Raw genomic sequence first — 23,011 nt, forward strand, 5'->3', positions numbered from 1 at the left:
CTTGAAATATTTTCTACAGTCATTCTCTCACAACCTTTAAATTTGCAGTTAATGGCACAAGTATCCGCATGGTCACAGGCACAACTAAGATAAGCTAACTCAATGTAACTGCGTAAAATGTAAAAACTTATGTTTTATGTACTGTAAAATCGGGCAAAAATTGATACAAATTTAAAGTATCGAATCTTCTGTAACAGTTACCTCCGGGTTTCAAATTCCTTCTGCAGGTCAATCAGCTTGTGAATGTCATGGAAACTTTGTCGCCAGGAACTCTTCCACCTGTCAGAGACATGACTAGAACTGAATATCATGGAAACTTAGTCGCCAGGAACTCTTCCACCTGTCAGAGACATGACTAGAACTGAATGTCATGGAAACTTAGTCGCCAGGAACTCTTCCACCTGTCAGAGACATGACTAGAACTGAATGTCATGGAAACAACAGACAACTAGAACTGAGTGTAATGGAAACAACAGACAACTAGAACTGAGTGTAATGGAAACAACACACAACTAGAACTGAATGTGATGGAAACAACAGACAACTTGAACTGAATGTAAATGTAATGGAAACCACATGAAACTTGAACTTAATTTCGTGGATACAACATACAACAAGTACGGAATGTCATGAGTCATAACAACAACATACAACTATAACATAATTTTATGAACAAAAAATACTGTAAAATCGAATATCATGGGAACAACATAAAACTAGATATAATTGAGATGGAAAAAACGTACAACTAGAACTTAATTTCATGAACAAAGCGAACAACAGTCATGAAAGTAAATGCAACCAGAACTGAATTTAAAGAAAACAACATACACTAGAACAGAATATCATGGAAACAACATATAACAAGAATTGAATTTCATGGCCACAACACAATACCAGAACAGAATGTCATAGAAACATCATAGATCCAGACATTTAAGTTTTTTTCATGTCATAAAACAAAACCCGACCCCAGACTTACCTCCTGAGTATGTCCCTGTTCTCAGTGTCCTGTATGACCCCCTGAAGCCAGAGGAGCTCCGTAAGACCTAGGGGCTCTGTTGCATGGAGCACTGGGAACATCAGCACAGTCTGAATAGTCTGCTCATCTGCTTCCTGTAGGGGAGATAACTTCAAGTCTTAAGGCTTTCCCGCTCAGAAACAAAGTGAATATGGCTATATGCAACCAGCATAAAACCAGAGCAACTAGCAGTCTGTTCAGGTTTTATGCTGTTTGCTGCTTATCAATATCTTAGGGTTGGAAATGAAGACTTAAAACTTGTATCTAGTAAAAAAGTTGTTTAATGTAAATTGGTTTTCTTAGAGACTACAAACAGGTCAAAGCGAGTATCTTAGTAGTAAAGGGTTTACAAAAACTTTTCAATAAGATAACATGATTTATCATCTGCTCTCTGTTGGTGATAAAGCCAAGTTTCATGGCCTTGTTGAAAAAATACAGATTTTTCTTTGTTTTCAGTGTGATATTGTGCACAATCAACAAAAATAATACAGATTTTTCTTTGTTTTCAGTGTGATATTGCGTACAATCAACACTTGAAAGGAAACATTTTTTAGCACTTGGCCAGAATAAACAATTTACTGATATAATTAAGAGTTGGAAAAAGCTTCAACAAGAAATAAAATAGTTTAAATTTAAATTTTTAACTTTGCAGCCACAAGGGACATCATCAGGTTTTATTTATTTCAAGGTAAGATAAGATGCAACTTATGAAATTTTAAAGCTTCATGCATTTAAACCAAATGTGAATTCAACTGCACAGAAATAACAATGAGCCTGGCCTTGGGGTAACTGGGCTTAATGTATGTGCATAAAGTGTTGCCTATGAAGTCTGCAAAAGCTTATCAGGAATGACACTTTAAGCTTTTATGGAATTTTTCCTTTTAAGAAAGTCTCTCCTTAACAAAAATCCAGTTAAGACAGACAGTGTCTTCCCTGACTAGCCTGAGCGGACTGCACACGCTAATCTGGGACCACACTTCATGCATATACATTAAGACCAGTTATCCCAGAACAAGGCTCAAATGAACAATAATACTTACACAGTCCTTGCCCCAGAGATCTTCCTTCACAATGCCTGTACGATTCATCAAGTAGATCCACGGGTCGTTACAAAAACTGCTAGTACCCTTCCACATCGGCATCTGAAATAAGCAATATTGAAATACTCAGTCCAGAGTTTCACCCGATATTGAAATACTCAGTCCAGAGTTTCACCCGATATTGAAATACTCAGTCCAGAGTTTCACCCAATATTGAAATACTCAGTCTAGAGTTTCACCTGATATAGAAACATCTAAGTCCAGAGTTTCACCTGATATTGAAACATCTCAGTCCAGAGTTTCACCCGCTATTGAAACATAAGCAATATTAAAATACTCAGTCCAGAGTTTCAACCCAATTTCATATTGAAACATAAGAAATATTAAAATACTCGACAGTCCAGAGTTTCACAAGATATTGGAACATTAGCAATATTGAAATACTATACTCAGTCCAGGGTTTCACCCGATATTGAAACATAAGCAATATTGATATACTCAATCCACAGTTTCACAAGATATTGAAACATAAGCAATATTAAAATACTCAGTCCAGGGTTTCACCCGATATTGAAACATAAGCAATATTGAAATAATTAATCCAGAGTTTCACAAGATATTGAAACATAAGCAATATTGAAATACTCAGTCCAGAGTTTCACCTGATATTGAAACATAAGCAATATTGAAATACTCAATCCAGAGTTTCACAAGATATTGAAACATAAGAAATATTGAAATACTCAGTCCAGAGTGTCACCCGGTATTGAAACATAAGCAATATTGAATTACTCAATCCAGAGTTTCACCCGAAATTGAAACAAAGCAATATTGAAATACTCAGTCCAGAGTTTCACCCGATATTGAAACATAAGCAATATTGAGTCCAGAGTTTCACCCGATATTGGAACATAAGCAATATTGAAATACTCAGTCCAGGGTTTCACCCGATATTGAAACATAAGCAATATTGATATACTCAATCCAGAGTTTCACAAAATATTGAAACATAAGCAATATTGATATACTCAATCCAGAGTTTCACAAGATATTGAAACATAAGCAATATTGAAATACTCAATCCAGAGTTTCACAAGATATTGAAACATAAGCAATATTGAAATACTCAGTCCAGAGTTTCACCTGATATTGAAACATAAGCAATATTGAAATACTCAGTCCAGAGTTTCACAAGATATTGAAACATACGCAATATTAAAATACTCAGTCCAGAGTTTCACCCGATATTGTAACATAAGCAATATTGAAATACTCAGTCCAGGGTTTCACCCGATATTGAAACATAAGCAATATTGAAATACTCAGTCCAGAGTTTCACAAGATATTGAAACATAAGCAATATTGAAATACTCAGTCCAGAGTTTCACCTGATATTGAAACATAAGCAATATTGAAATACTCAATCCAGAATTTCACAAGTTATTGAAACAAAAGCAATATTGAAATACTCAGTCCAGAGTTTCATCCGATATTGAAACATAAGCAATATTGAAATACTCAATCCAGAGTTTCACAAGATATTGAAACATAAGCAATATTGAAATACTCAGTCCAGTGTTTCACCTGATATTGAAACATAAGCAATATTGAAATACTCAATCCAGAGTTTCACAAGATGTTGAAACATAAGCAATATTGAAATACTCAGTCCAGAGTTTCACCCAATATTGAAACATAAGCAATATTGAAATACTCAATACAGAGTCTCACAAGATATTGAAACATAAGCAATATTGAAATACTCAATCCAGAGTTTCACAAGATATTGAAACATAAGCAATATTGAAATACTCAATCCAGAGTTTCACAAGATATTGAAACATAAGCAATATTGAAATACTCAGTCCAGAGTTTCACAAGATATTGAAACATAAGCAATATTAAAATACTCAGTCTAGAGTTTCACAAGATATTGAAACATAAGCAATATTGAAATACTCAGTCCAGAGTTTCACCTGATATTGAAACATAAGCAATATTGAAATACTCAATCCAGAGTTTCACAAGATATTGAAACATAAGCAATATTGAAATACTCAGTCCAGAGTTTCACCTGATATTGAAACATAAGCAATATTGAAATACTCGATCCAAAGTTTCACCCGATATTGAAACATAAGCAATATTGAAATACTCAATCCAGAGTTTCACAAGATATTGAAACATAAGCAATATTGAAATACTCAATCCAGAGTTTCACAAGATATTGAAAATAAGCAATATTGAAATACTCAGTCCAGAGTTTCACAAGATATTGAAACATAAGCAATATTGAAATACTCAGTCCAGAGTTTCACAAGATATTGAAACATAAGCAATATTGAAATACTCAGTCCAGAGTTTCACCTGATATTGAAACATAAGCAATATTGAAATACTCAATCCAGAGTTTTACAAGATATTGAAACATAAGCAATATTGAAATACTCAATCCAGAGTTTCACCTGATATTGAAACATAAGCAATATTGAAATACTCAGTCCAGAGTTTCACAAGATATTGAAACATAAGCAATATTGAAATACTCAATCCAGAGTTTCACAAGATATTGAAACATAAGCAATATTGAAATACTCAATCCAGAGTTTCACAAGATATTGAAACATAAGCAATATTGAAATACTCAATCCAGAGTTTCACAAGATATTGACACATAAGCAATATTGAAATACCCAATCCAGAGTTTCACAAGATATTGACACATAAGCAATATTGAAATACTCAGTCCAGAGTTTCACCCGATATTGAAACAAAAGCAATATTGAAATACTCAGTCCAGAGTTTCACCCGATATTGGAACATAAGCAATATTGAAATACTCAATCCAGAGTTTCACCCAATATTGAAACATAAGCAATATTGAAATACTCAATCCAGAGTTTCACAAGATATTGAAACATAAGCAATATTGAAATACTCAATCCAGAGTTTCACAAGATATTGAAACACAAGCAATATTGAAATACTCAATCCAGAGTTTCACCCGATATTGAACATAAACAATATTGAAATACTCAGTCCAGAGTTTCACAAGATATTGAAACATAAGCAATATTGAAATACTCAGTCCAGAGTTTCACAAGATATTGAAACATAAGCAATATTAAAATACTCAGTCTAGAGTTTCACAAGATATTGAAACATAAGCAATATTGAAATACTCAGTCCAGAGTTTCACCTGATATTGAAACATAAGCAATATTGAAATACTCAATCCAGAGTTTCACAAGATATTGAAACATAAGCAATATTGAAATACTCAGTCCAGAGTTTCACCTGATATTGAAACATAAGCAATATTGAAATACTCGATTCAAAGTTTCACCCGATATTGAAACATAAGCAATATTGAAATACTCAATCCAGAGTTTCACAAGATATTGAAACATAAGCAATATTGAAATACTCAATCCAGAGTTTCACAAGATATTGAAAAATAAGCAATATTGAAATACTCAGTCCAGAGTTTCACAAGATATTGAAACATAAGCAATATTGAAATACTCAGTCCAGAGTTTCACAAGATATTGAAACATAAGCAATATTGAAATACTCAGTCCAGAGTTTCACCTGATATTGAAACATAAGCAATATTGAAATACTCAATCCAGAGTTTTACAAGATATTGAAACATAAGCAATATTGAAATACTCAATTCAGAGTTTCACCTGATATTGAAACATAAGCAATATTGAAATACTCAGTCCAGAGTTTCACAAGATATTGAAACATAAGCAATATTGAAATACTCAATCCAGAGTTTCACAAGATATTGAAACATAAGCAATATTGAAATACTCAATCCAGAGTTTCACAAGATATTGAAACATAAGCAATATTGAAATACTCAATCCAGAGTTTCACAAGATATTGACACATAAGCAATATTGAAATACCCAATCCAGAGTTTCACCTGATATTGAAACATAAGCAATATTGAAATACTCAGTCCAGAGTTTCACAAGATATTGAAACATAAGCAATATTGAAATACGCAGTCCAGGGTTTCACCCGATATTGAAACATAAGCAATATTGAAATACTCAGTCCAGAGTTTCACAAGATATTGAAACATAAGCAATATTGAAATACTCAATCCAGAGTTTCACAAGATATTGAAACATAAGCAATATTAAAATACTCAGTCCAGAGTTTCACAAGATATTGAAACATAAGCAATATTGAAATACTCAATCCAGAGTTTCACAAGATATTGACACATAAGCAATATTGAAATACTCAGTCCAGAGTTTCACCCGATATTGAAACAAAAGCAATATTGAAATACTCAGTCCAGAGTTTCACCCGATATTGGAACATAAGCAATATTGAAATACTCAATCCAGAGTTTCACCCAATATTGAAACATAAGCAATATTGAAATACTCAATCCAGAGTTTCACAAGATATTGAAACATAAGCAATATTGAAATACTCAATCCAGAGTTTCACAAGATATTGAAACACAAGCAATATTGAAATACTCAATCCAGAGTTTCACCCGATATTGAACATAAACAATATTGAAATACTCAGTCCAGAGTTTCACAAGATATTGAAACATAAGCAATATTGAAATACTCAATCCAGAGTTTCACAAGATATTGAAACATAAGCAATATTGAAATACTCAATCCAGAGTTTCACAAGATATTGAAACATAAGCAATATTGAAATACCCAATCCAGAGTTTCACAAGATATTGAAACATAAGCAATATTGAAATACTCAATCCAGAGTTTCACAAGATATTGACACATAAGCAATATTGAAATACTCAATCCAGAGTTTCACCCGATATTGAACATAAACAATATTGAAATACTCAATCCAGAGTTTCACAAGATATTGAAACATAAGCAATATTGAAATACTCAATCCAGAGTTTCACAAGATATTGAAACATAAGCAATATTGAAATACCCAATCCAGAGTTTCACCTGATATTGAAACATAAGCAATATTGAAATACTCGATCCAAAGTTTCACCCGATATTGAAACATAAGCAATATTGAAATACTCAATCCAGAGTTTCACAAGATATTGAAACATAAGCAATATTGAAATACTCAATCCAGAGTTTCACAAGATATTGAAAAATAAGCAATATTGAAATACTCAGTCCAGAGTTTCACAAGATATTGAAACATAAGCAATATTGAAATACTCAGTCCAGAGTTTCACAAGATATTGAAACATAAGCAATATTGAAATACTCAGTCCAGAGTTTCACCTGATATTGAAACATAAGCAATATTGAAATACTCCATCCAGAGTTTTACAAGATATTGAAACATAAGCAATATTGAAATACTCAATCCAGAGTTTCACCTGATATTGAAACATAAGCAATATTGAAATACTCAGTCCAGAGTTTCACAAGATATTGAAACATAAGCAATATTGAAATACTCAATCCAGAGTTTCACAAGATATTGAAACATAAGCAATATTGAAATACTCAATCCAGAGTTTCACAAGATATTGAAACATAAGCAATATTGAAATACTCAATCCAGAGTTTCACAAGATATTGACACATAAGCAATATTGAAATACTCAATCCAGAGTTTCACAAGATATTGAAACATAAGCAATATTGAAATACTCAGTCCAGAGTTTCACCCGATATTGAACATAAACAATATTGAAATACTCAGTCCAGAGTTTCACAAGATATTGAAACATAAGCAATATTGAAATACTCAATCCAGAGTTTCACAAGATATTGAAACATAAGCAATATTGAAATACTCAATCCAGAGTTTCACAAGATATTGACACATAAGCAATATTGAAATACTCAATCCAGAGTTTCACAAGATATTGAAACACAAGCAATATTGAAATACTCAATCCAGAGTTTCACAAGATATTGAAACATAAGCAATATTGAAATACCCAATCCAGAGTTTCACAAGATATTGACACATAAGCAATATTGAAATACTCAGTCCAGAGTTTCACCCGATATTGAAACAAAAGCAATATTGAAATACTCAGTCCAGAGTTTCACCCGATATTGGAACATAAGCAATATTGAAATACTCAATCCAGAGTTTCACCCAATATTGAAACATAAGCAATATTGAAATACTCAATCCAGAGTTTCACAAGATATTGAAACATAAGCAATATTGAAATACTCAATCCAGAGTTTCACAAGATATTGAAACACAAGCAATATTGAAATACTCAATCCAGAGTTTCACCCGATATTGAACATAAACAATATTGAAATACTCAGTCCAGAGTTTCACAAGATATTGAAACATAAGCAATATTGAAATACTCAATCCAGAGTTTCACAAGATATTGACACATAAGCAATATTGAAATACTCAATCTAGAGTTTCACAAGATATTGAAACATAAGCAATATTGAAATACCCAATTCAGAGTTTCACAAGATATTGAAACATAAGCAATATTGAAATACTCAATCCAGAGTTTCACAAGATATTGACACATAAGCAATATTGAAATACTCAATCCAGAGTTTCACCCGATATTGAACATAAACAATATTGAAATACTCAATCCAGAGTTTCACAAGATATTGAAACATAAGCAATATTGAAATACTCAATCCAGAGTTTCACAAGATATTGAAACATAAGCAATATTGAAATACCCAATCCAGAGTTTCACAAGATATTGAAACATAAGCAATATTGAAATACCCAATCCAGAGTTTCACAAGATATTGACACATAAGCAATATTGAAATGCTTAATCCAGAGTTTCACAAGATATTGAAACATAAGTCTCATTCTGGGAAAGCTGGGCTGAATGTGTTTACGTTCAGTATCTTCACAGATTAGACTGTGCAGTCCGCTACGTAAAGTGCTGTCCGAGATTAGCCTGTGCAGTCAAATAGTGCACAATGGTACACAAACGGTAAAATGGTACACAAAAAATACAAAAAAGCGGAAACTGTTGTCCCAGGCTTATCAGAGACGACACTCTACGCACATGCATTAAGCAAGTTTTCCGATCACAAGAATTCCATCATCCTAAAGTAAGCTTCTACATCAATATTTTTCAAAGAAATATCCAAACTATCACTGATTCAGGGGTTATTACAAAATCTGCTAGAACTTATTCCATCTTGGCATCTGGACCTGAAAAAAACTTACTCCAAAAACAAATTGCTAATCGAAAATCCAACACACAACAAAAACACTTGGATCACAGAAATGAGTTCAAGTGGAAGTGGTATGTGTCACAAATGATGGAGGCAATTATGAACTGACATATCATGAGAGTTCTATAATAGGTAGCACTTTGCAAACATCTTAGAAACACATCCATCTGAAAACTATACTTAACTATATCCCTTAATTTGTTTAAAGATATTTATTCCAGAATGGGTTTTACAACATAAATTACAAGCATCTTAACTTTATAGGATTGGAACGTTAGCTAGGCTAGAAAAGTTCCTTTCCTCAATTATATCCCTTATTTGAAGGATATATAGAGACTACATGGTTGGTGCCAAGATGGAGAGAGTTTATCTGGTGTGGCTTAGCAAATGAAAATAGGGCTAGCTTTAGCAAGCCCTATTTTTCTTTTTTGGGCCAAACCAGATAAACTTTCTCTATCTTGGCACCAACCATGAATTTGATTTATCCTGCTTGATGCCGTTGACACATTTAAAGAAAAATGATTAATTGACATAACAATATAACTAATCTCACGGGACTCCTACATGTACACAACATTCTTGACTACCGAATTGTGTCACGTAAAAAATAGTTCCACTTTAAACTGTTCCTTTTAATACTTTCCAATATGAGAAGAAATAAAAAACAAATCAATAATGTGATATTTTTCTTGGTAAAAAAAATGCAGAAGCAAAACAAAAACTAAATTTTAATGACAACTTTAATCCAGTGCTTATAACAATCAAAGTACTGACAGTACTGGTGTGACGATGCTTTTGAAGACTACATCACCACAATTGTGTATGTGGGTACGAAAATTTTGGGTAGGAAAAAAATGGGTACGAAAATTTTGGGTACCAAAATTGTGCCAAAAATATGAAGTACGAAAAAAGATTTGGTTACGAAAAAAATTTGGGTAGGAAAAAAATTGGGTACGAAAAAAAAATTGGTTACAAGCAAAAACTTGTGTACGAAAAAAAATGGGTACGAAAAAAATTGGGTACGAAAAAAATTGGGTACGAAAAATGTAAGGTACTGAAAAAAATTGGGGGTACGGGGAAGTAGTACCCGTGGGGAACTTGATCCTTTCAGCGAAACTGGGAGGCGGGTTACATTCACGATCAAATATCTTCAAAAAGGTATTTGACGTGTATTTTCTTATCTTAAAAAACTGTGTTACAGTAAAACGTTTGTGGGTTATAACATTACGTTTCAGCATATAAATTCAAAACTTGACATGCTCTTTAATTACACTATGCTCTTTAATTTCACAAGTATATCATACCAAACTTTATATTTCGTTGTTTCCTTTCCTAAGTTAATGATGCTATGTGTACGGACGTGATTTCACAATCCCATGTGCATGAACATATACTTTTTCTCTTTTGATGATTTTTCTTTTTCACTAATTCAATAAGCTTAGGCATGTTTGTTCGTTAAGTACGGCAATAATTTCATGATGATTCCCGATCGAAAGTGGGTATGAGCACATAGTCGTAAGAGCACTTGAATACGTGAGTTTGCCCATGAACACATGGTATGATTAACTAAATCTCCGCGATGTGACCTAATATGTGTTTAAAACAGCAAACAATATCCAACAAACGAATGAATTGTCAAACATAGTTAGTGCACTGATATTGCTCTGTAATTTATGTTTAAAAAGTTTATTAAATATGCAAAATGAGAAAGCACGCAGACGAGCGAGTATCACAGATATGATACGGCTATTATGCTGTTTATATACCTTAGTCGCTACAACGTTTACAAATGGCAGGTTGGAAATAATTCGTTTTCTTTACACTCATGATCGCGTTGAAAGTTAATTATACACGATTTAATTCGCAATTTATTTACTGAATCACGACAAATGTCAAATACAATACAGAAAATGCATAGTTGTTTCATTGATCTATAAACATATAATGGATTGAATATAACTGATTTAAAATTAACGTTTTCAAACTATTATTAAATCTTTTCCCAGAATATGCTGTCTTATTTATAGCTGTGCTTCCTATACCTTTATCAATGATAATCAATGAGGTATGCCGATTAGAAAAATCGAGCTATCCCAATCGGACTGGCTCGGTCTTTTACATAGGTTGCCATTGTGAAGAATTTTTTCATGATATGATTACTTAGATGATGCTTGGCAGCATCGTCAATAAAGTTACAATGATATACACATCCATTTTATGTTCTTCCATCCCTATGTCAAAATCCATTTTCTGTTTTTCTATTTTATTATCAAAATGTATTTTAAACCACACTTTTTTTTATAGCGTTTGTATCGAATGCTAACCACTCTGACCCAAAACCCAATTTACAAAATCGTAATCCTGTCATAGCGAATTATCTTTATTCCTATCGAAGTTAACAATTATGAATGACAAACCCACAATCCGAAATACGTTTATGATTCGTTCGATGCTTTAAAAAATATTAAAAAATACTGTTAAAACCACCACGTCAAAATTGTTGTCCCTAAAATCATAAGAGAAACTATATAGTATGTTTCGTATGAGAAATGACGTCACACTGGATATGTCATAAATTGCGTAAGCAAGTAAATGAAAATGATAAATACGGAAAGCTGGTTCGGTAATATATTTTAAAGAAGAACAAGAGGGCCAAGATGGCCCTAGTTTGCTCACCTGAGAAGAGTCAGTTCATTCAATATTTACCAAATGTCAAACTTGACCTAGATCTTGTCCAGACAAACATCCTGGTCAAGTTTCATCATTTGAACCAAAACTCTGGCGTATGGAGTGTTATTGTTTTTGTAAAATTTGACCTGGTTACCTATATTTTGAGTTGACCCCCCTTACCAACATCAAACTTAATTGCTAACAAAAATAAATATTATGACCAAGATCTATAAAATCTGAAACAAAAGTGTGACCTCTAGAGTGTTTACAAGGATTTTGTATAATATAATGAAAATTTGGACAATCTAAGGGCAATAATTATGGCAATAAATATGTGATTTTGCTCATTATCAAACTTGACCGAGATCTTTCAGCAACTTTGATAAAGAATGCTTAAGAAATGTGAATGCTATAGTGTTTACAAACTAAATGTGAACGGACGGACAGCGGACAAAGACCAATCCTAAAACCTCTCCTGAGCCATCAAGTGAGCTAAAAAGTGTGTTTCACCGATCTGAGCAATCTTCCAACTTGTCAGAGAATTCAATAAAACCAATGTATTGACTATGTTTCAAGATGATTAGGCAAAAAATGTGATTTCTATAGTGTTCTATCACAGGGTTTCTCTCTAATCACATAAGGAAAACTGCCCCACCCCCTTGCGGCCATGTTTTTTTACCAATCGGGACCATTTGGGATCTCATCTGAGATATATATAAAACAAATCATTTCACCATGTTTCATGATGATTGGGCAAATACTGTGACTTCTAGAGGGTTCACAAGCTTTTTTTACTATATAAATATAAGAAAACTGCCCCCCCCCCCGGCAGCCATGTTATTCAACTGACCGGAACCATTTTTGGACTCAATTCTCGTATCAAGGAAAAAAATGTTCTGACCAAATTTCATGAAAATTGGGCCAAAAATGTGACTTCTAGAGTGTTCACATGTTTTCACTATATACATATAGAGAAAAATGCCCCGCCCACTGGCCGCCATGTTTTTTCATCGATCTGGACCATTTTCGAACTCGTCCGAGATATCAACAAAACCAATGTTTTGACCGATTTTCATGATGATTGGGCAAAAATTGTGACTTCTAGAGTGTTTACAAGGTTACTCTAAAGCCAAATAGGGAAAACTGCCCCGCCTACTGGCGGCCATATTTTTCAATGGACCGGAACCACTTTTGAAATCAACCAACATATCATTAAGACAAACATTGTGACCAAATTTCATGAAAATTGGACCAAAAATATGACTTCTAGAGTGTTCAAATGTTTTTACTATATACATAAAAAGAAAAATGCCCCGCCCACTGGCGGCCATGTTTTTTCACCGATCTGGACCATTTTCGAACTCGTCCGAGATAACAATAAAACCAATGTTTTGACCAACTTTTATGATGATTGGGCAAAAATTGTGACTTCTAGAGTGTTTAAAAGGTTTCTATATAGCCAAAAAGGGAAAACTGCCCCGCCTACTGGCGGCCATGTTTTTCAACGGACCGGAACCACTTTTATACTCAACCAATATATCATTAAGACAAACATTTTGACAAAGTTACATGAAGATTGGGCATAAAATGTGACTTCTACAGTGTTTACAAGTTTGTTCTTTTTTTTACCTAGTGACCTAGTTTTTGACCCGACACAACCCAGTTTCGAACTCGACCGAGATTTCATTGGGACAAAGCTTTTGACCAAGTGTCATGAAGATCGGACGAGAAATGTGGCCTCTAGAGTGTTTACAAACCAAATGTGGACGACGGACAGATGGACGGACAGACAATGGACAAAGACCGGTCACAAAAGCTCACCTGAGCAATCAGGTGAGCTAAAAATAGGATGATATATAATATAACGATAACATTCATGATGCGTCCCAATAAATTTCAAAGGTCAAATATTAGAACATGTTAATCGGCGCGTAGGAATACATACTTACGGTTAGATCGCGGTCACGTGAGGTACTGCCGGAGATCAACTAGTTTATTCGACCCTTCTTTATTAGATCAATGTTTACAACAGAGGCAGGATAAAAGCAAACAAAAGTCCACCACGGTTGAAGGTTTTCAATCATTGTTCATGGGATACAAAAGATGATGCCTTATTTCATTGGAATTAACAAACAACAAAATAATACAACTATAACACCATGATTCTCCTGAATATTACAAACTCCTATCCTAACCTCAATGTTGTCAAATCTGCCGTGTGTGGTCATCAGGTACATGGACTTGCCAAGGAAAGGGAGGTTAATGTTGTAGCACTGCAGGATGATAGACTCCACAAACTCCACTTTGTCTGGAAACTGGAACAAATAAACCGAACTCTGTGAAAAGGGGGTTTAATGCATATGCATTAAACATGGTCCCAGATTAGCTAGTGCAGTCAACACAAACAAATCAGGGACGACACTATCAGCTTGCAGTCCACACAGGCTAATCAGGGATAACACTATCAGCTTTTATTGTATTTTTTGTTTAAAGGAAGGCTCTACTTGACAAAAATTCAGTTTAGGCGTAAAGAGTCGGACTGCACAGGGTAATCTGCGACGACTCTTTACGCACATGCATTTAGCCCCGATCTCTCGGAGTGCAATTTAAAAACATTCAGTTGAACACACAGGCAAGAACAATACCAGTGTTTTTCATCATAATATCATTTTTTGACTCGTATGCTCTCTGACAACAACCGAAAGTAGATTGCTGCATTAAAACCTTCAAAATTTGCATCATGCAAACCAAGTCATGAATTTTTGTGTTACAGAAAAAGTGTTAATTTAAAAAGCTTTAAAGCATTTCCAGCCAAAAAATTACAGCCGCAGCAAATTGATGACATCAAATGTGTCTTGTTCTGAGAAAACTGGGCTTAATGCTTGTGCGTGAAGTGCCGTCCCAGATTAGCCTGTGCAGTCCGCACAGGCTAATCAGGGACGACACTTTCCGCTCTTATGGTATTTTTAGTTTGAAGGAAGTCCATTCTTACGGAAAATCAAGTTTAAGCGGACTGCACAGGCTAATCTGGGACGGCACTTTACGCACATGCATTATGCCCAGTTTTATCAGAACGAGACAAAAATTGAGCCTTCTTCTTGGAATACTGCTCTTTAAGTATGAGTGTAAAGTGTTTCCCCGATTAGCCTGTGCAGTCTGCACAGTCTAATCAGGACACAAGATTTTCTGTGTTTCTTGTTTATTTTCATTTACAGGCAGTTCCTTATTAGCAAAATCCAGCTAAAGAGAGATTTGCTATACCGGATTAGAATGTGCAAGAAGCACAGGTTGATCTTGGATGACAAGTTTCACACATGCATTAATCCCAGCTTCCCCAGAAAGAGGTTATATTTGACAGTCAGGTGCATGTTTACCTCAGGGCCGGTAACCAGTCCAGATATAAAGGAGTCCTTGCCAATGGTTATCTGCCCCTGGATGTGAGAATGTGTGACCACACTTCTCGGCCCCACACTCACACCTTCCTCCAAATATACTGTTCACCACAATGGAGGTCTCATCAACTCTGTCCAAACTCTGCAAGCACAAATGTTGCAATACACTATAACATAACACAATAAAATAAGTTGAGCCTAGATCTGGAAAAACTGGGCTTAATGCATGAGCCTAAAGTGTTGTCCCTTTGAAAAACTGGGCTTAATGCATGAAAGTGTTGCCCTTTGAAAAACTGGGCTTAATGCATGAAAGGGTTGTCCCTTTCTGGACTAAATACATGAAAGTGTTGTCCCTTTCTGAGCTTAATGCATGAAAGTATTGTCCCTTTGAAAAACTGGGCTTAATGCATGAAAGTGTTTCCCTTTCTGGGCTTAATGCATGGGAGTGTTGACCCTTTCTGGGCTTAATGCATGAAAGTGTTGTCCCTTTCTGGGCTTAATGCATGAAAGTGTTGTCCCTTTCTGGGCTTAATGCATGAAAATGTTGTCCCATTCTGGGCTTAATACATGAAAGTGTTGTCCCTTTCTGGGCTTCGTGCATGAAAGTGTTGTCCCTTTCTGGGCTTAATGCATGAGCCTAAAGTGTTGTCCCTTTTTGGTGTGTGCAAACTGGGCTTAATGCATGAAAGTGTTGTCCCTTTCTGGTCTGTGCAGGGCTTATTGCATGAGCCTCAAGTGTTGTCCCTTTCTGGTCTATGCTTAATGCATGAGTCTAAAGTGTTGTCCCTTTCTGGTTTGTGCTTAATGCATGAGTCAAAAGTGTTGTCCCTTTCTGGTCTGTGCAATATGCCATGAGCCGAAAGTGTTGTCCCTTTCTGGTCTGTGCAATCCGCACATGAGCCTAAAGTGTTGTCCCTTTCTGGGCTTAATGCATAAGCCTAAAGTGGTGTCCCTTTCTGGTCTGTGCAGCATGAGCCTAAAGGGTTGTCCCTTTCTGGTCTGTGCAATCATGCATGAGCCTAAAGTGTTGTCCCTTTCTGGTCTGTGCAATCATGCATGAGCCTAAAGTGTTGTCCCTTTCTGGTCTGTGCAATCTAAAATGTTGTCCCTTTCTGGTCTGTGCAATCTAAAGTGTTGTCCCTTTCTGATCTGTGCAATCATGCATGAGCCTAAAGTGTTGTCCCTTTCTCGTCTGTGCAATCCGCACAGGATAATCAGAGACAACACTCTCTACTCCTATTGAATTTTGTGTTTATTGAAGTCTTATCTAAACAAAAATCCAGTTTAGGCATTAATTGCCGTCCCTGATTAGCCTGTGCTTACTGCACAAGCTAATCAGGGACGACACTTAAAGTACATGCATTAAGACCAGTTAAAACTAAGCCAATTTTCCCAGAACAAGGCTTACATACTCAAAACAAAAAAAATAGAAGAAAAGATTCCATGACAACAAATGTTTGTCGAGCGACAAAGGGCATGTCATTTACAATACATGTCACAATACATGCAGTATTTTATTATCTAAATTAAATAATGGTCAAAAGCAAAGTATATCATGCTTTTATTTTACATTAAGAAGGAAAATGGAGAGACCATGCATTTTATATAAGTAAAGGAATGTCATTTAATTATTATGACTTTAAATTCTTGTGTAACTATAGTTTGAAAATAAAAAGTATTTCTTATGCACATTTAAAAACACATTATTTTGGCAAAGATATTTATATGTAAGTTCGGCTTTGTAACAGTCATACAAAATTCTTAATCTTGATATGGGAGTGAACAATGTTGGACCATTGAAGGTCAGTTTGTCTGAAGAATGACTCCATCATCCTGTCTAGAATGTTCCGCTTGTGTTCCTGGACCGTGTATGGGAACAAACATGTGCCTTCCTCAATCATACCTGTCAGTAACACAGGAAACAGTGGAACAACAACTTAAACATGATGATGATTGTTATATTTTTTGCAATGATAAATTACACTGTTCACTATATTCTACCTGTAATTAACCCTTAAAAACACATTTAAGACAAATGATAAAAAAAAACTAAACATTTTCTTTTAATTATGTGCAAACATTGGACCCGGTTCACAAAAGTGACAAATTAAATTTTGTTTTAAAGTTTATAACTTGTTATTAAATTGTTTGTGTTTTTTCAATGAACCATCATTAGCTGTTATTTTAAAGCCCAGATGTAGCCCTGACCATGCAGCCATCTTTATAATTGCATCATCTGAAGTCTGTTGGTAACTTTTATTGTCCTTCAATAAGATTAAGTGTCATTGAAAAACAAACTAAAAAAAATAAAAAAAATTGTTACATTATTACGTTTTTATAGATATTTCAAAACAAACATTTCAGTCTTCTTGGATATTTACTTCAGCACACAAACTTTAACACGCTACCAAACTTATGGATATGAATGGCTGCAAGTTGATAGGAAAGTTGCCAAGATTTGTTGCCCTTTCAGTGAATAGCTTTCAAATAAAATTATTTAAAACCAATTCACTCATGAAAGAAAAAAAGTTTTATGTGTATAATTTTGCTTGTCAATGAAAAGATCAATGATTGCCGTGGAAATAGCAAGAATACTGATGCCGTCTATATTTAACAGAATAACTTACCAGGTACTATGTTTAAGCTAATGTCATATTTCCGCTCAGATGGAAATTCTGCACACAAATTTATGATGACATTTTTTTCTCTTAATTGTGTTCATTTAAAGTTGTTCTACATTATCTACACATCACAGTAAAATACTTTTTTTTTTAACTTAATGCTTATTTTAAGTTACTGTTTCACCATAAGAGAAGGAAGACTTAAGCTTCTCAGACACCATCTTAAAGAATCTGTTTTCAAATAAGCCACTTTCTGGGAAAACTGGGCATAATCCATGTGCACAAAGAGTTGTCACAGATAAGCCTGTGCAGTCAACACAGGCTAAGCATTGACAACACTTTCTGCTAAGACTGTATTTATATTTAGAAGGGACTTCCTTTAAACAAAAAATTCCATAAAAGTTGAAAGCATTAACCCCACTTTTCTCATAACGGGGTTTAAATGTTTAGTACTCACATGCTTTTATTCTAAATTTATTCAAATCGTCCCACAAGATAGTTCTTGCAGCCCTCATGGTCTTAATGTCACCAAGGGCAACATGTTTTCCGTATAGGCCGCATCGTGCACCAGACCGGAAGTCTTGACGTTTTACACCCGAACACATCGGCAGTATCACGTCAAAAAATAGTGATAACTGTAAGGCACAAAATGAGTCTCGTTCTGTGGAAACTGGGCCTAAGGCATGAGCGTAAAGTTTCGTATCATTATCCTGTGTGATCCCCAAGAGCTAATTAGGAACAACACTTTCCAACTTTATGGAACTTCTCATCTACATAGACTGCATAGGTATAATCCTGGATGACACGCCCATGCATTAAGACCAGGTTTGCCGGAATGAGGCTCAATTAATAACAATCAAGTTTTGCACAAATAAATAGAAAGAATTGTCAAATATCTTTTTACTTTAAAAAGGAGTATTTTCAAATTTGTGTTGTTTACTGTAAGAAAGTTTTTTTTAAATATTGTAACAGAACATATATACTGTAAAAACTTGCAAATTTGGACATAAAATTGTGTTTTTCTTTTGGGTACAATAATGTTTTACACTTTCTATTTTTTAAGATATTTGTAAGGAATTTTTAGGTCATTTCATATGTTCACATTTGTTTCACTAAAAATTACACAAAAAAGGATTGCATCTACCAAAATCAAATTCTGTATAAAGTTTAGTATAAATTCGTAATCAACACAATAAAATAGGTAAAGCATGCCTTTATTTTATTTTCTGTACTAATTAAACATTTAAAAATGAACAAACATGAATACCTGCCTGTTTTAGTGTTTAGTGCATTCTAGCCTAAATATGTTGCTAAGGCTAAGGCTACCTACCCTAATGGTTGGTTCCCCACTGTCAACACCAAAGTAAGTGCAGGCATAAAGGGGCGGTTTGGTGAAGAAGGAAAGTAGGACCTCAGATACAGCTGCAGAGAAATAGACCAGCCCGCAAACCTAGAACAAAATTATTGGGCATTTTCAATATCTTTTGCAACATTTAAATTTGCAAGAAATAAATGAAATAAGGTATGTTGCAAATAGACATGAAGATTTTCTATGATTGAGCATTAACATTAAAGTGGAAAACAAATTTCACTGTGATCACTTAAACTAAGCATGATTTCAAATGGGCAAGCTAGGTCTTATTTAGTTTAAACATAGTTATTTCTTTAAACAAATGCTGTGTACATGCACAATACATTCATTATAGAGAAACTATTGAAACTGAAGAAATAAATCTTACATAGTTTTTCTCTTGTGTTGTTTATGTGGTTAACCACTACAAAAAACAGCCTACTGCCAACTGTCATACATCAGGGGTATTAAGAGATAGAACATAACAGCCAACTTGCAACTTCGTTACATCAGCGGTATGAAGAGATAGAACATAAACAGCCAACTAACAACTTCGTTACATCAGCGGTATGAAGAGGAAGAACATAAACAGCCAACTAACAACTTTGTTACATCAGCAGTAAGAAGAGATAGAACATAAACAGCCAACTAACAACTTCGTTACATCAGCGGTATGAAGAGATAGAACATAAACAGCCAACTAACAACTTCGTTACATCAGCGGAATGAAGAGATAGAACATAAACAGCCAATTAACAACTTCGTTGCATCAGCGGTATGAAGAGATAGAACATAAAAAGCCAACTGACAACTTCGTTACATCAGCGGTATGAAGAGTTAGAACATAAACAGCCAATCTGACAACTTGGTTACATCAGTGGTATGAAGAGATAGAACATAAATTGACAACTGCCATACAACAGCAGTATGAAGAGATAGAACATAAACAGCCAACTGACAACTTCGTTACATCAGCAGTATGAAGAGATAGAACATAAACAGCCAACTGACAACTTTGTTACATCAGCGGATGAAGAGTTAGAACATAAACAGCCAATCTGACAACTTGGTTACATCAGCGGTATGAAGAGATAGAACATAAATTGACAACTGCCATACATCAGCAGTATTAAGGGAGAGAACATAAGTTGACAACTGCCATACATCAGCGGTATGAAGAGATAGAACATAAATTGACAACTGCCATACATCAGCAGTATTAAGGGATAGAACATAAATTGACAACTGCCATACATCAGCGGTATGAAGAGATAGAACATAAACAGCCAACTGACAACTTCGTTACATCAGCGGTATGAAGAGCTAGAACATAAACAGCCAATCTGATAACTTGGTTACATCAGCGGTATGAAGAGATAGAACATAAATTGACAACTGCCATACATCAGCAGTATGAAGAGATAGAACATAAATTGACAACTGCCATACATCAGCGGTATGAAGAGATAGAACATAAATTGACAACTGCCATACATCAGCAGTATTAAGGGATAGAACATATGAGCCTTGACATGGGAAAATGGGGCTTAATGCATGTGCGTAAAGAATTGTCCAAGAAAACCTGTACAAAATGCACAGCCTGATCAGGGACCCCAATGTCTTCTTTTTTTGGAATTCTTTGTTTAAATGAAGTCTCTTCTAAACAAAAATCCACTTTAAATGAAAAGCTTTGTCCTGTGGACAGGCTAATCTTGGCAGACACTTTAGTCACATGCATTAAACCAATTTTCCAAGGCTTATTTAAAAACTGTCATGCCCAATCAACACACACATAGGGTTGCCAGGCTGTGGGGTATTTTCAAAAATACAATAACTACCATGGGGACTGTTCCATCCTGCCTTTCACAAGCTACAATAACTACCATGGGGACTGTTCCATCCTGCCTCTCACAAGCTACAATAACTACCATGGGGACTGTTCCATCCTGCCTCTCACAAGCTTCCAGGTTCTCTATAGTCTCCTTATATAAAATATCTTCAACAAATCCCTGAAAAAAAATTAAAAAAATAAACATATGTCAATATACACGCCAAAAGCTAGATGTCAAAATAAATCTTAAACTTGCATGGTAGTGCATTTGTTTTGTGTCTCACTGTTAGACAATTGGATTCTTGCAATAAAAAAAGACTGCATTGCAATATCAAAGTTTTTGGTGCAGCTTAAGTTTCACTTAATGTGTATGTGTGTATTCTAATACTATGGAAAAAATTTATAACAGCATATTAACAAGAATATCCATTTCAAGGATTGTGAAGTCTTATAAATGTAGCTACTTAGTCAGATATGTCAGATACCTTGAGCCTTGTTCTGGGGAAAACTGGGCTTAATGTATGTGTGTAAAGTGTCATCCCAGATTAGCCTGTGCAGTCAATACAGAACAGGCTTATCAGGGACAACACTTTCCATCTATACTTGATTTTCGTTGAGAATAGACTTTCTTTTAAATGTAACAATTCCATGAAAGCAGGCTAGTCTGGGATCACAGGCTAGTCTGGGATCACAGGCTAGTCTGGGATGACACTTTACACACATGCATAAAGCCCACACAGGCTAGTCTGGTATGACACTTTATACACATGCATAAAGCCCAGCAGATTTCACAGGCTAGTCTGGGATCACAGGCTAGTCTTGGATGACACTTTACACACGCATAAATCCCAGCAGATTTCACAGGCTAGTCTGGGATCACAGGCTAGTCTTGGATGATACTTTACACACATGCATAAAGCCCAGCAGATTTCACAGGCTAGTCTGGGATCACAGGCTAGTCTGTGATGATACTTTACACACATGCATAAAGCCCAGCAGATTTCACAGGCTAGTCTGGGATGATACTTTACACACAGATTTCACAGGCTAGTCTGGGATGATACTTTACACACAGATTTCACATGCTACCGGTAGTCTGGGATGACACTTCACACACAGATTTCACAGGCTACCGGTAGTCTGGGATGACACTTTACACACAGATTTCACAGGCTACCAGTAGTCTGGGATGACACTTTACACACAGATTTCACAGGCTACCGGCAGTCTGGGATGACACTTTACACAGATTTCACAGGCTACCGGTAGTCTGGGATGACACTTTACACATAGATTTCACAGGCTACCGGTAGTCTGGGATGACACTTTACACACAGATTTCACAAGCTAGTCTGGGATGACACTTTACACACATGCATGACGCCCAGCAGATTTCACAGGCTAGTTTGGGATCACAGGCTAGTCTGTGATAATACTTTACACACATGCATAAAGCCCAGCAGATTTCACAGGCTAGTCTGGGATCACAGGCTAGTCTGGGATGATATTTTACACACATGCATAAAGCCCAGCAGATTTCACAGGCTAGTCTGGGATCACAGGCTAGTCTGGGATGATACTTTACACACATGCATAAAGCCCAGCAGATTTCACAGGCTAGTCTGGGATCACAGGCTAGTCTGGGATGATATTTTACACACATGCATAAAGCCCAGCAGATTTCACAGGCTAGTCTGGGATCACAGGCTAGTCTGGGATGATACTTTACACACATGCATAAAGCCCTGATTTACTTTGAGACTCTAATGAATTAGCAAATATGAAGTAATGACAAGATGGACAAAAGTTAGAACAGATGAAAGGTCAGGATTTATCACAGGTGTGGAAAAACACCCCATTGTTCAGAAGTTTTTATCTAAAATACAGAACAATCTGGCTTGTACCCATTTCAGCCC

At 35.2% G+C, this 23,011-nt stretch overlaps 1 pseudogene; it reads right to left on the reverse strand.

Moving 5' to 3' along the window:
* LOC127844834 (L-fucose kinase-like) overlaps positions 1–23,011 on the reverse strand; it is a 70,283-nt pseudogene that overhangs the window by 20,288 nt on the left and 26,984 nt on the right.

The sequence above is a fragment of the Dreissena polymorpha genome, chromosome 9 (assembly GCF_020536995.1).
Source record: "Dreissena polymorpha isolate Duluth1 chromosome 9, UMN_Dpol_1.0, whole genome shotgun sequence".
Lineage (NCBI taxonomy): Eukaryota > Metazoa > Mollusca > Bivalvia > Myida > Dreissenidae > Dreissena > Dreissena polymorpha.